We start from the raw sequence: 15,900 nt of genomic DNA, 5'->3' as shown, positions 1-15,900 counted from the left end.
GGTGCCGTCGCCTGTCAGGAGCCGCGTGACCAGTCCTGAATACCATGGCTCTGCCCACGTACCTTCCCCGATGGGCCAGGGTCCGGAAAGGGTGCCGTGAAGGGGTCCCGTGAGGGCACGGACGGGTTCAGTGCCGGCGTCTTCGGAGCTGGCGCCGTGAGCCGTGTTTCCTCGGCTGCCCACAGTCTGAGCGTTCCTCCCCGGCCCCGGGCTCCCAGGTGTGCGGGTCTCCACCCCGGCCCTGTCCTGGCTGAAGGTGAGCGGGTGCCGCTCACTCCGATCCCGTGGTCACGTCCCCTCTTCCTGGGTGACAGCGCCTGGTGCTTCCGCTGTCAGACACTGGTGTGTTCGGACACTGGGCCCCATCCCTGGCGTCATCCCCTGGGCGTCAGGGCAGCTGGTGGGCCGTGGGCGTGTGATCGATCCACGTCCTGCCAGTGAGGTCCGAAGGGCCGTCTGCTGGGAGCTTTGGGAAAGGTTTCGTTGTCATAGAAAGAGGTGCTTGAGGAGTGAGCGTCCCTGCTGTCCTCGGGCAGGAACACTGGCCGTCGCGGCCCTTCTGCAGCCGCCGGGGGAGAGGGAAGCTAGGAGCCAGGGATGGTGGAGCAGAAGGACGGACAGACTGGAGGTCCTCGGCGAGACCCCAGAGTCACGGACCTGACCTGGAGCCTCCGACTTCGGGACATCTCAGGTGAGGTGACAAACCCACGCTGTTGCTGTCCCACTGGTGTGGTGGTGCTTGTGCCCTGTGGCGGCCTGGCCGGGACAGGAGGCTGTGAGGTGGGGTGAGGGAGCCCGGCCTTGCGGAATGCGGGCGTCTGGACGGTGCTGCAGGAGAACGCACTCGCTGGCAAGGTCAGAAGCGCGACTCGAGAGGGACCGGGAGCTCCTGTGGAGGGAGGCCCCACTCCCAGAGGGGTTTTTGGGCCATTGGACCAAGTCAAGGGGGCTCTGAGCATGGACCTTGCCTTCCCCAGCAGCGGGAGTCCTAGGTGGGTTTCCTGTTCTTGGGGACATGGACAGGGACAAGTCACAGCGAGCCCAGCCACAGCCCTGCTCCCACAGAGTTTTGTGGGGGGAAAGATGATTTCTCAGGATTAGAATTAATTAGATTAGATTAGATTAATTAATTAGAATAATTAGATTAGAATTAATAAAAGCAAGGGAGGAAAACACTCAGACTGCTCCCTGTGGGGGGGGGTCAGCTGGGGCGGGGAGCCACGATGCGGCTGGGCGTTTGTGTCCTTAGGTTGAAATCCGGACTCTTTCTGTGTGATCATAGGAGGAGGCCTTGGAGAGGGGCTTAGCTCCTGAGCGGGGAGCCCTCCCGAATGGGATCAGTGCCCTTATTAGGCGACCTCAGCTCCATCCTCCCACCATGTGAGTGGGGGGCAGGCAGCTGTGAACCGGAGGGACTTCCCGCCAGACACCAAACATGCTGCAGCCGTGATCTGAGACTTCTTAGCCTCCATAGCCGGGAGGAAGAGCTACTCGTTGTTTGAGCCCCCCAGGCCGCGGCGTTCTGTGACAGCGTCCGAGCTGGTCATCTAGATAGAGCCCACCCAGAACTATCAGACTTGTTCCCACTTTAGCCGTCATTTCCAGGGCCCGCACGAGGCCCGGAAGTTGAAAGGAGCCAAGCTTCGGGACGATTCTCCCCAGTGCCATCTGGGGAGAGCGGGAAACCATCCCCTGGACGTAATGGTCAGGGCTGGTTGGCTGGGTGGGCTCCATGTGGAAGGCCGTCGGGGGGCGTGGTGGGCACCGTCACGGGGGCGGGGGGAAGCTTCCCCGGGAGGGGTCTCTCCTGTGCCTCCCCGCTGACACGCTTTCGGCACAGTTTGTCCCTAAAACAATGTGGACTCTGAAAAAACTAGAACCAGAGGAACAGGAGCCGCTGTGTGGACCAGCAGACGCGCAGTCTCGGTGGTGGGTCTGGAGAACCTGTCCTGCCAGGCACAGCTCAGGAGGTTGCGGCTGTTGCCCTGAGATGAGAGGAGGCCGGAGGAGACAGGACAGACGTTTCCCAGCGTGTGAAGGCTTGCCAGGCAGAAGAGAGGAAAGGTGACCGTGAACATGACGGCTACGTACCGGAAGTCTCGTGCGCAGGAATACCCTGTGCTCGTCTTTAGAGGGGAGCGCTGTCTACTGGCTTTTTTCCATTTTTAACCACAGGGACCTGTGGGCAGCTCGCTCGGTCCTGACCAGACATTGGAGCCCAGAGTCTCACTCTATGCTCGGTTGCTTCCCTGCGGTCAGACCTGCTCTGACTGGCTCTGGGGGGTGGCCTGGCTCTTCGCGTGGCTGCGGGAGGGACGTGAAGCTGAAGCTCAGTGGGAAGTGGGTTTGGATAAAGTCGTTGGAAGTTAGAATGCGTTGCCTCTGGACATAGGGACTTTGTGGTCACTGGGGCTTCCGCCGCAGAGGGCCGGACAGCCACATGGTGGAGATGTTGTAGCAAGGATCCCATCAGCCGGCAGGCGTGGAGTCTAGAAATGACCTGAAATGACCACGAGTTTTCCAGCCTCAGTGGGTCTGCCAGACCCTTTGAGCAGAACTCGGTGGCTCTGGGAGGCATCAGCGCGGCGTGAGCAGTGAGGGCGTTTCACACAACTCCTGGGGCGCTTAGCCTCCCCCAGCAGGAGGCCACGGGCTGCTTTTTACTCTGATGTATGAGACAAAAGCAGCTGAAATCTTGAAATCTCGGGGAAGCTGATGGATGATAGTAAGCTTTATCAGAGCTCCAGCCGAGAAGTGGTAATGCTGAGAAGAAGGTTGGACTCTCTTGGACCCCAGAGGACTTGGCTTGAAGTTGTGCTCCCCACGTTCTGATGAGAGCCAGGAGACTGTTCTTGAATCCACTGGGAGAAACACATCCTGAACGGCGCCTCGTCCCCCTCTAAGGGACACTGTCCCACCCATCACCGTGTCTTGTCTTACAAGGACCCAGGGCTTGCTAACCCTTCTCCGGATGATTGGGGCCGAGTCTGGCATCAGAGCCAGAGGCTGTAGAGATGAGATGAGCCCTGCAGATTCCATAAAGTGGGGGACAGAAAGATCGGGGACATCCCAGTGGAAGTTAAGGTCTTGAAGTTGAGGCCAGAGAAATTTGGAGAGCTGTGAGAGATGAGAGTAACAGGTTTCTCTCTGGGTGAGGGGCTCAGTCCCAAGGAGCGGACCACAGTCCTGTGGAGTAGGACCTGCCACAGGCCTGCCCTCCGCCACCCCAGAGGGCCCAAGAACTGGGGCAGGAGCAGAGCCAGACTGTGGCCAGTGGAGCCCTCGCGGTCCTGAACATCTCAGCCCCTCTCAGAGGATTCAGTGGAGTGTCACGTTCTCTGAACAACTCCGTTTATGAGGTAGGTTATTTTATGATGAGTGAAAATCGCATTTGTCATGGTGGATATTAAACACTAGGAACTTATTATCCCCAAAGATGGGGCAGGCCATATATTTAAGTAGAAAAATGGATACTTACATAAATGTAAGGAATTCTCCCTTCTGAGTAACACAATGAAGTTTCCACGCTCAAATAGAAAACTTGAGTCTTCTGGGATCCTCTCAGGTAGAGTGAAGTGTTCCTGTAATAGTGACACATTACGGCTACATTGGAATTGTCACACTGGTGACCCAATGGACTGATGCAATTGGACATGAACAAAAAAACCATAAAACTTTCATAGGTGAGGGAAATTCGATCTTATTTTTTCTAATTTAATATGGTGAGAACATTACCCGAGAACGACTGATAAAACAATAGCTCGTTGATCACAAGGCTTAACTCAAGGATGAAAAGGAGGCATCAAGTGCATTTTCTTCTCTGGAATATTGTAGGGTAAAGAATTGGGCAACCAAATTACCATTTATGAGAACGAATCTAAACGTCAGGAAAATCCACAAGACCCCACGAATGTCCCAGACTTGGTGGATACGTTCGAGGGGTGAGGTCTTGTGGGGTTTGCCGGGAAGATAGCTGGGCAGTGTCATTCATGGGGAACGTGACAGCGACAGAGGCAGCTTGTCACAAAGCATTAGGTACGTGCTGGTGCGCGTGGCGAACAGTCAGCGTATTTGGGAGGCAGCGGGAGTTCTGCCCTTCCAGTGATGGTCCCTTCTTCCTGCCCCTGACATTTACTTGTCCCGGGCACCCCCACTTTATCCTTTATCCCGTCACCTTTTTGCTATGTGTCCGCTGCTCTCTAGGAATTATGTTACATAGTCCCGTTTTCAAGGGCATTTGCATTTTGTTAAGGAGTGCTATGGTATGAATTTGAATTTTCAGTGAGAGTAAAAGATGGATTTGTAATCCAACACTTAACTCTCAGGGCCCTGCTCTGGCCCCAGCCCAAACCACCCAGCCAGCATATCCGAGACGGCTCAGAAAGGCAGACCGTGCTCACTGCAAGTTTCTCTTGACCAGAACATGTTAATTAGGAATGGAAATTCATAGACCAGAGGCCAGGATAGCAAGGATAGCTCTCTAAGCGCTGATTGTCATAGGTCTTATAGATGCATTATTTTTAATTCTCCTCCTAACTGCTGTATAGGTATGACATTTCTCAGTGGGGGAAACTGAGGCATTTAGAGGGTAATTGCTTTGTTAAGGCCCCTGCACTCATTAGCAAAGAGTGGAGCTGGTATTCAAACCCAGTGTGACTTTACCCACCGCCACCGCGCCCCGCCGCCCCTGCCACTATCACTGCCTGGCCAGTGTGTGGGGAAGGCTCTGCTGCTCCAATTTCAATCCTGTCTACCCAGTAGCTTAGATATTAGCAACATTTGAATAACTCTGAGGCTTGGGTCTCCTCTCGCTTTGAATCAAAATAAATCTTTGTTTTTGGAGGGACAAGGTGGTCCTTGGGTTAGAAGCATAAGCCAGGGAAAAGGATCCAGCAGCCAGTTTCTCAGAGCTGTCGCTCACTCAGAAGTAGGTAGAGGAGGTAATGCCTCCCAGGCAGACCTGACTTGTCACCTGCTTGGGAGGTCTACCTCCAAAGGTGGGTCAGTGCAGACATATCGCAGCCTGGCCGTGTCGAACAAAGAGCAGCTTGTAGAACTGCACACGTCTCCGTCACCCGCTGGGGCTGTCCTCAGAGCAGCGCGGCCAGGCACGGAGCCAGCAGATCTGTATTCCTGTACAGTTTTGGAGACTGGAAGTTCAAGACCAAAGTGTTGGCCTTGGTTTTTGCCTAGCTTGCAGGTGGCCGCCTTCTCTGCTCACGGTGTCCTCCCATGCCCTGCCTCTGTGCACTGGCCTCCCTGATGTCTGTTCCCCTTACAAGGACGCTGGTCCTGTTGGGTCAGGATCCACCCCAACAGCCTCATTTTAGCTTCATCCCATCTTTAAAGGCTCTGTCTCCAAATACAGTCACATTCCGAATACTGGGGATTAGAACTTTAATACATGAGTTTTTGTGGCGGCAGGGGGGCACCAATCAGTCCATAAGAACATCTTACCAAGTTAGCAACAGCCTCGTTTTTGTAAGCAAGTAATTGGACATGGCCTAAGCGGACATGAGCTGAGACTAGTTGAGTACACCATGTATCTGTGCAGAGCAGCTGGGGAAAGGCTGTGGCAGAGTGACACGGACTGGTGCATGTGTGATTCCCAGGAGAGGCTGGAATTTCTGCGAGGATGCATGTTGAGCCTCGCCGGTCTTATGGAAAAAGCAGGGTTAATGGGAGACCACTGGGAATGGCGGCAACCTTGAAGTCACAGCATTAACAGCAGCAGTCGTTGGTCTGTGTGGAGAGAAGCTGGCGGTCCAGCAGGCAGCTCAGTGCGCTGGAGACTGCCTGCGGGGGTGATAATTAAAAAAACAAAACAGCCTGGGAGGGGCACCTGGGTGGCTCAGTGGGTTAAAGCCTCTGCCTTCGGCTCAGGTCATGATCCCAGGGTCCTGGTATCGAGCCCCGCATCGGGCTCTCTGCTCAGCGGGGAGCCTGCTTCCCCCTCTCTCTCTGCCTGCCTCTCTGCCTGCTTGTGATCTCTGTCAGATAAATAAATAAATAATATCTTTAAAAAACAACAACAACAACAACAACAAAACCAGCCTGGGAATGCTGCTTTGGGGAAACGACACAGTGCAGAGGAGCCCCGGAGGCCTTGTCCCCTGCCACAAGCCCAGGACTGCCAGGCTGGGGGGCCCCTCTCCAGGGAGGGGTGGGCACCCGTACATTTTCTAAAAATCGACTGACGGTTTGCTGTGTTGAAGGTCACTTCTCTTCCTGCTGAAGTTTCCAGTTCGCATGATTCAAAGCTGAGCTCCTCTTGCAGAAAGAACCTCCCGGAGGCCAGCGAAACTTCAGGTGACTCTGGCGTCATCCCTCTGCGGCCGTGGCCAGCGAAACTTTAGGTGACTCTGGCGTCATCCCTCTGCGGCCGTGGCATGGGAGTTAACTGGTGTCACAGCAGTGGTGCTGCGGCAGAGCAGAGTGCTGTCTGTCGGGGGCGGGGGGGGGGAGGGGCGGAGACAAGGGGTGGGACACTGACATTTGCCTCCACTTTCGTAAGGGCATTCACATGCTGTCATATGTGTGCCCTCTCCTTCCCCGTCTCACCCACGCATACCCTCCTGGAAATCATCTGCGAGGGTACGAGAAACTGGTCATAGCCTCTGGGACTTGGGGTTTGGGATCTGAGATGAGGGCAAGACCCCTTTGATTATAGATTTAAAATATTTTTTTGCGTTTTTTTTTTTTTTTTAACCATATATAACTTTTCAATGAAACGTTAATTCTTTAAAGCTTACATGCACGGGTGGAAGACTGGCTCTGCTCACACATGAGATGCCCCTTCTGAAAGCACATGTGGGAGAGAACTGGTTGATGATGATGTGGGACTGACATATGCTGAGCAGGTGTGACCACGCCGAGCGGGTGTGACCCTGCTTGACCATGCTGAGCGGCTGTGACCCTGCTTGACCAGTGCTGAGCTGGTGTGACCCTGCTTGACCAGTGCTGAGCTGGTGTGACCCTGCTTGACCATGCTGAGCTGGTGTGACCCTGCTTGACCAGTGTTGAACTGGTGTGACCCTGCTTGACCATGCTGAGTGGGTGTGACCCTGCTTGACCAGTGCTGAGCTGGTGTGACCCTGCTTGACCAGTGCTGAGCTGGTGTGACCCTGCTTGACCAGTGCTGAGCTGGTGTGACCCTCCTGAGCCTGAGTGACTGTGCTGAGCGGGTATGAGCGTGCTGAGCGGCTGTGACGGTGAGTGGCTGTGATGGTGCTGACCCAGTGTAACTGTGATGGGCGGGTCTGACCGGGCTGAGCAGGTGTGACCTCACACAGTGGGGAGTCAGACTCCGGGTCACCTGGGTGCTAGCATGTTTCAAGGCACACCCATTGGTATTCTGGGCTAAGCTTTTGTGAAGGTGGGAACTGAATTCCAGGGACTTGTATTAATGGTTAAATATTGTGCGCATGCATGTGTTTTCCTCCAAATCTTTTCTCCTTTGTTCCGTGATACACACTTTGTCGTAAAGTCGAAGGGAGAAACACATGGTTTGCGAGGTTTAGGTCAGGAGGTCGCAGGACCCCAGAGTCAGAAGGGACTGCAGCATTGGGGTCATAGGGATGAGGTGTGGGCTCTCGCGAGTGGTGTGTGTGAGCAGCTCTGGGGGGCACCTCTTCCCCGGGACACCTTTCCCTCTGCCCTTCTTCCCTGGCCTCTGTAGTCCTGTCCAGCTCCTATCCCTGGCATTGTCACAGCTCTTTCTCGCCTTCTCTGAGAGTTTGGCGTTAACTTTTAGAACTGGTTGTGCTCAACACCAAATTGGGATAGCAAGTTCCAAGCCGAGGCACATGCTCTTCTTTGCTGTTTGTATCGTGTGAGAGGACGAACCAGGTAGACTGGCAGGTGACACACACAGACAGCTATGAATTGAGCGTTTCTGTTGTTGATTCTAAAGGACCATCAGCTGTGGACTGAAACGCTTCATTTTCCGTTAGGGTGCCCCTGCGTCAGGCCTGTGGGGACTGGCCATGCACCCCTAACTTTTAGGCAGCTCGTCTTACCTTAGGGCACCCCGTTAGAAATGCTCGCTGGCACTTAACCCCCCGGCCACCCGGGGACCACCACGAACAAATCTGCTGCCTCCGTGGGAAATCCCAAATCCACACACGCGGAGGCTCTCTCTGCGGGCTCTTCTGTTGGCGTGTTTCTTCGTGTAAACCAACCCAACCCTCCCTCGTCTGCGAACTCTCCTGTTCACACAAGCTGGGTTCTCTCTCTGGAGTGTGGGTTCTGGAGTCAGAGAGTCAGGTGTGGCCCCCCCAGCGCAGAGAGGAACAGACAGCCCCCTTCCTTTGTCTTCAGACTGACACCTGATCCTCGACTCATGCGGAATTTCTACTTATGCTTCTGATAAGTCATCTGTCCCGTACTATGCAGTTGTATAAACCATGTCCATGGAGTTGGTTTTTTTTTTTAAGATTTATTTATTTGAGAGAGAGAGAGAGAGAGAGCGAGAGAGCGCGCACACATGAGCAGGAGGGGCAGAGGGAAGGGAGAGAGAATCCCAAGCAGATTCCATGCTGAGCGTGGAGCCTGGTGCGGGGCTCGATCCTGTGACCCTGAGATCATGCCCTGAGTGGACACCATGAGTCAGACGCTTGTCATACTGTGCCCCCCAGGTGTCCCTGGAGTTATTTTTCTTTTTTTGGACCCAAGTGCATGTTATGTTTTTGAAGCAAGTGAAAAATTTAAATATTTTCCTTCTTAAGTTTTGTCCTGTTAGATTTGTCCCACTGCCACAGGATTTTAAGGGATTTATTTGGGATCTTAATTTAATCGTCTAATTATTTGGTTGTTCCCGTGTACTTGATGCCACATACAACTTTAACAACCAGGAAATTAGTGTCCTTATCTACCCCATTTGAAAGAAAAGCCACAAATTTCGAGTAAGACAGAGCCCTGGGATCCATCTGTTCTGTAAACTGTATCATTTGCTCTGTGGGCCAGCACTGCCAGGAGGTGGTGGTTCATTCATTAAAGCTCTACTCATTGATGCTCTTGAGTGGACCATGAGAACATAGCCTGATGTCCCCTCCGTGTGGCTTCATCACTGTGCACCTGGGTCTTAGGCCACAAATACTTGTTGAGTAAGTGTGTGAGTGAAGGATGTCGGGGGAGAGTGGATCCCTCTTACTGAAGTCTAGCTGCGTTATGTTTTCTCTTTGTTCCAACCTAGTCGTGTTGGTGCACTGGTTAGAAAAGAAGACCTCCAGAATCCTTTCCTAGCAATCCATAGTGTCTCCTGAAGTTTCCTCTTCTTTTTTTTTTTTTTTTTTGACTCTTATTTTATTATTTGCTTTCCCACATTTTTCTTTCTTCTTTCTTAAAAAAAAAAAGCTTTTTTGCAGTATAACTGAAAAGCAAAAAACAAACAAAAAAAACCAAAACCAAAACAAGAACAAACAAAACCCCATAACAAACCTGAGCATGTTTAATGTGTACAATTTGATGAATTTGGACATATGTATGCACCCATGAAGCCATCACCACAATTATGGTAATAAACATATCCATCACCTCCAACAGGTTCCTTCTGCTCTTTTGTTTTTTGTGTTTTGTTTTGGGGATAAGAACACAATGTGAGATCTGTCCTCTTAAAAATTTAGAAGTTGGAGCGCCTGGGTGGCTCAGTCGTTAAGCATCTCCCTTCAGCTCAGGTCATGATCTCAGGATCCTGGGTTCGAGCTCTGTGTCGGGCTCCTTGCTCCATGGGAAGCCTGCTTCTCCCTCTCCCTCTCCCACTCCCCCTGCTTTTGTTCCCTCTCTTGCCCTGTGTCTCTCTCTCTGTCTAATAAATAAATAAAATCTAAAAAAAAAGAAAAAAACTGTGAAGTGTACAACACTGAATTTTTTTTTTAAAAGATTATATTTATTTATTTGTCAGAGAGAGAGAACAGCAGGCAGAGGAACAGGGAGAAACAGGCTCTCCACTGAGCTGGGAGTCCCATGTGGGACCCGATCCCAGGACCCTGGGATCATGACCTGAGCTGAAGGTAGCTGCTTCACCGACGGAGCCCCCAGGTGCCCCTACAACACGGGATTGTTAACCACAGACACCGTGTCATCGGCAGAGCTCCCAGACTTCATCCTGCATAACTGAAACTTCGGGCCCCGGAACAGCCGCTCCCATGTCCTGTTCCCCCAGCACTTGGCGGCCCCCATTCTGTTCTCTGCTCTTAGGAGTCTGGCTCTTTCCGATTCCTCGTGCAGGTGGGGTCATGCAGCATTTGGCCCATGTGACTGGCTCCTTTCTCCAGGCCCAGCGGTGCGGTCACATGCGGCTGGAACCTTCTCTGCCGTCCTGCAGACGCGCGCGGACCTTCAAGGCCGGTCTTTCCGAGCCTAACACCCACACTTGTGTGTCTGTCGGTCAGACAGTTGACCTTCCTCCCCTTTCGGGACGTCACCGATGTTGGTGTCCGCCTGGATCTCTGGTGCTTTCGTTCCACGCCATCTCTCCAATGTCCCCGACAGTAATTTCAGTGTCTCATGTGCACAACTTCTCCGTTTTCTGGACACTGTTTCATTCTAACTCGGATTCATTTAGAGCAGTTAACTGACAAGGCTGTTTCTTGTCTTGAATATGTCTTGCTATCCACCCCCGTTTTTATTTTTTTAAAAAAACTTCCTTTTGGTTTTTGAGACTGGAATTCGAGCAGTACTAGTCTCTTCCTGAGTAAATCAGTCTAAATTTGGAATTTCTAATGAAAAAAGTTTCCTCTTAGCCTAAGTACTAATTGGGAGAACATTTCTTTCTACTCACAATTTTTCATTTTTAATATGTCAGTTAAAATCCCAAGTATTTCGGGGGTGGTGGGTTGCCAAAATAGAACAAAATAGAATTTCACATTTACTGCACATTTCTGCTTTTATTTACAATTTACAAAGTACTTTCTATTTAATAGTTTTTTTTTTTTTTTCCCCATCCATCAGCTCAGCTGAGCTGGCTACGCTCTTCCTCCTTCTGACCTTCACCTTCATGTTTTTCCCGTCCACTCTCTGCTGCATCCTGGACCCTGTGCTCCTTCTGTCCTTGTGTCCTTGAGTAAGTGTGTGAGTGAAGGACATCAGGGAAGAGGGACACAGATCCTTCCACATTTTTCTTTTTCTTTTTGGGGGACACACGTCCTTCCACATTTTTTTTCTTTTTAAAAAGACTTTATTTATTAGAAAGAGAGAGGGAGAGAGAGAGCATGAGCACAGGGAGGGGCAGAGGAGGAAGCAGGCTCCTTGCTGAGCAGCTCAATCCCAGGACCCTGGAATCATGACCTGAGCTAAAGGCAGACACGCTTAATTGACTGAGCCACCCAGGCGTCCCTACATTTTAATTTTTCTGAATATAATTTTTTTCGAAAGATTTCATTTATTTATTTGACAGAGAGGCAGGCAGAGAGAGAGGGGGAACCAGGTTCCCCGCTGAGCAGAGAGCCCGATGCGGGGCTCGATCCCAGGACCCTGGGATCATGACCTGAGCCAAAAGCAGAAGCTTAACCCACTGAGTCTCCCAGGCGCCCCTGAATATAATTTTTGATTGCAAAATTTGTGCCCTAATGAAGCCTCTTGTCGTTTTGTTTTGTTCACATTTAACTAGGCATCATCTTGCTTTTTTATGTTTTATTCTGTTGCCTATCTGCTGATGTAGCATCACTTTTGTTTCCAGTAAATGAATGGAAAACATTTCCACCCTCTTAGTAGTTAGGCAAAGGGAAGAGAAAAAAGCTCGAGTGTTCAGCAGTTCTCTGAGATGAGATAAGTACGTGATGGATTTGCATTTTAATCTGCTTCACGGTTTGGTTCACTTGTTGGCATTTTGTATCTTCAATAGTTTGGTGATTACTTGTCCAGGCTTTTACTCAATGCCTTTTAAGACATGAATTTTGATCCTATATAAAGAAGGTTTTCGTAAAAACAGAAGGTTTTGATTTTTTTTTTCCAGGCATAAAGAATTACTTTGCTACAGAACACAATGAATTGTGTGGAGATGGATATGAAAAAACAAATATTTCAAATTATCCATATGACTGTTGGTCAAATCCTGCAGATGGCTAGGAGACATGAAAATAACTCAGACTGATGATGATGAATGCTTTCCCAGAAGCAAATGAACTATTGCTGGAATTAAAACGAGAAAGAGGATTTTACTGCTCAATTTTTATGTGGAGGAAAATGAGGAAGGACAGTGATTTGCTACTTGCAATTTTTTTTTTCCCCCACAGTGGGAGAAAGTTTCCAAGTGGGTTTGGTATTTATTTTTGTCAGACAAACCTTTGTCCAGAAAAAACAATATTCTGGCCTAAGAAAATAAGTCTCCTCCAAGTATCAGCCAGTAATGATGACATATGTTAGTACAACACAGGAAGGTTTTAACATCCTACTTTAAGGTGTTAATGGTAGAGGAGGAAAGCTAGAAACTTAAGAAAAATTGAGGTAGGATTTGCATATGGAAAAATTACCCTTCTTGGTCTTGAGTGCTATGAGTTTTGACAGATGTATGTACAGTCCTGTACTATGACACTCTCAAGCTAGAGAATATAGAGATAGAATCCCACTACCCACGGAATTCCCACCTGCCACACTGTGGTCAGTGCCTTGTCCCACTTTCGTTACCTGGCAAACACTGATCTCTTTCCTGTCCTTGTAGTGTACCTTTTCCAGAATGTCACGGAGACAGAATCATATGGAACATAACCTCTGTGTCTGGCTTCCTTCACCTCGTGTAATGCACTTGAAACTCATCCCTGTTGTTGGGTGTTTATTACTTTTCCTTGCTAAGTAGAGCTCCGCTGGATGAATGTACCTGACGTCATCATACACCAGTAGAGAAACATTTGATTTTTTTTTTTCCAGTTTTTGATGATTATGAATAGAGTCACTATACACAGTTGTGTACATGCTTTCTTTTGTGAACACAAATTTTCTTGAAATGGGCCAAATCCCTCGGAGTAGGATTGCTGCCTTGAATGTTAGCTGTATGACACTGTGGTCTATGAGAATTCCCATTGCTGTGCGTTTTCCTCAGCATCTGCTTTTCTCAGTTTTCTTCCCTCCATCCTAATAGATTTGTCCTGGTTTCTTATTAGGGTCTCAGTTTGCATTTTGTGAAGTGTCTCTTTGTAATCTTATTTGCTACCCATATGTCTTCTCTGGTGAAGTGTCTGTTCAAATCTTTTGCCTCTTTTCAGAACTGGGTTGCTTGTTTACTTACTATTGGATTTTAACAGTTCTGTATGTATTTAGGGTACGAATCCTTAATCGTACATGTCTTTTGCCAGTATTTTCTCTCAGTTTGTGGCTTTTCTTTTTCATTCAAGGAAGAGCGTCCTTTGCAATGTAGAAGGTTTAAATTTGACGAAGTCCAGTTTAATATTTACTGAATTGGTGGCTTTGGTATCATAGCTAAGCAATCTTTGCTAAGGTCACAAAGATTTTCCCTTATGTTTACTTTGACAAGTTTTATAGTTTCAGACTTATATTTAGGTCTGTGATCCATTTAGGTTAAATTTTGTTTACGAGGTAAAGTGTAGGTGAAGGCTTATTTAATTGCATGTGGCTGGGAGTGTTCAAGCAGCCTCTGTTGAAAAGACTTTTTCTTCATGGATTTGCCATTGCATCTGTGTTGAAAATCATTTGACAAAATATATGTGACTCTATTTCTTTTTTTTAAAATTAAAACATTTTAAATTCCAGGACAGCTAACACACAGTGTTACCGTAGTTTCAGGTGCACAGTACAGTGATTCAGCAGTTCTGTACCTTACTCAGTGCTTGGTCATGGCAGCTGCACTCCTTAATCCCCTTCACCTGTTCCCCCCATTCCCCCTCCTCCCCACTGGTAACCATCAGTATGTTCTCTGTAGTTCAGAGTCTGTTTCTTGGTTTGTCTTTCTCTCTTTTTTCTTCTCTGCTCATTTATTTTGTTTCTTAAATTCCACATGTGAGTGAAATCATACTGGCTTCTCTGTTCTCTGACTGGCTTATTTCCCTTAGCATTACTTTATACTCTATAGATCTACCCATGTCATTGCAAATGGCAAGATTTCATTTTTTATTTATTTTTAATTTTTTAATTTTTAATTTTTAAAAAAGATTTTGTTTATTTATTTGACAGACAGAGATCACAAGTAGGCAGAGAGGGAGGCATAGAGAGAGGGGGGGAAGCAAGTTCCCTGCTGAGCAGAGAGCCCGACACGCTTATTTCCCTTAGCATTACATTATACTTTCTAGGTCTACCCATGACCTGATCTAGATCATGACCTGAGCCGAAGGCAGAGGCTTAACCCACTGAGCCACCCAGGTGCCCCAAGATTTCATTTTTTCCCCCCAAGATTTCATTTTTTATTTTTATTTTTATTTTTTTAAGATTTCATTTTTTAAAAAAGATTTTAGGTGTGCTTGTGTGACTCAGTTGGTTAAGCATATGACTTCAGCTCAGGTCATGATCTCAGGGTCTTGGGATCAGTCCCACATTGGGCTCCCTGCTCAGCGGGGAGCCTGCTTCCCCCCTCTCCCTCTGCCCTTCACCACCCCTCCCCTCTTGGTTTGTGCTCTTGCACTCTCTCTCAAATAAATAAGTGGAATCTTTTTTATTTTTTTTTTAGATTTTATTTATTTATTTGAGAGAGAGAGAGAGAGAGAAAATGAGCTGGGGGAAGGGGCAGAATTTGAGAGAGAAGCAGGCTCTCTGTGAGCAGGGAGCCCAATGCAGGGCTGGATCCCAGGACCCTGGGATCATGACCTGAGCTGAAGGCCACTTAACCGACTGAGCCACCCAGGTGCCTGAAGACTTCATTTTTTTTTATGGCTGAGTGATAGTCCATTGTATATATAATACATGTTTCTTACCCATTCATTGATCAGTGGACACTTGGACTGCTTCCATAATTTCACTATTATAAACAATAATGCAATAAACATATGGGTGCATATATTTTTTGAATTAGTGTTTTCCTATTTTTTGAGTAAATACTGAGTGGTGGAATTACTAGATCTTAGGTAACACTACTTCTCATTTTTTTGATGTGCCTCCTACTGGTTTTCCACAGTGGCTGCACCAGTTTGCATTCCCACCAACTGCGCATGAATGGTTCCTTTTTCTCCATGCCTTTGCCAACACTTGTTTCTTGTGCTTTTGATTTTAGCCATTCTGAAAGGTGTGAATTAATAACTCATTATAGTTTTGATTTGCACTGAATGATTTTGAGCATCTTTTCATTTGTCCTTGGCCATCTATATGTATGTGAGTCTATTTCTTGACTATATATTCTGTTTCTCAGGTCTATATGTCTATCTTTTCTTCAGTACCATACAGTCTTATGTACTAGTTTATGATAAGTCTAAAAAGTGGATGGTGAGTCCTTCACCTTCAATCTTTTAAAAATTATTTTGGCTATTCAGTTCCTTTGCCTTTCCATGTAAATTTTAGAGTCACCTTGTCCATTTCAACAAAAAAACTCTACTGGGATTTTTAAAGGGTTTGCACTAAATCTAATAATATGTAAAAATATATATGTATAAGATAATAATTAATAGAACAAATATACCATCCTTTATAAATACCAAAAGAAATTTAAAAAGTGCCAAAGTGGTATCATTACTGAGTCTTAAACCTATATCCTTGCAAAATTCTCTCTAGTTGGAGGGACACTAGATAGATCCTACATGGCTCTAAGGGTTTTTTTTCTTCTGTTACCTTTATCTTCAAAACATCCTCTCCTTTGGACAATTTGAAATCCTTATGAATACCTTTTAAAAAGAGCTTTGTGGGAATCTTTACATTTTGTTTTTTAAGATTTTATTTATTTATTTGAGAGAGAGAGAGTGAGAGCATGAGAGGGGAGAAGGTCAGAGGGAGAAGCAGACTCCCTGTGGAGCTGGGAGCCCGATG

Source organism: Lutra lutra, chromosome 5 (assembly GCF_902655055.1).
Source record: "Lutra lutra chromosome 5, mLutLut1.2, whole genome shotgun sequence".
NCBI lineage: Eukaryota > Metazoa > Chordata > Mammalia > Carnivora > Mustelidae > Lutra > Lutra lutra.
Note: the sequence above shows the minus strand (reverse complement) of the source record.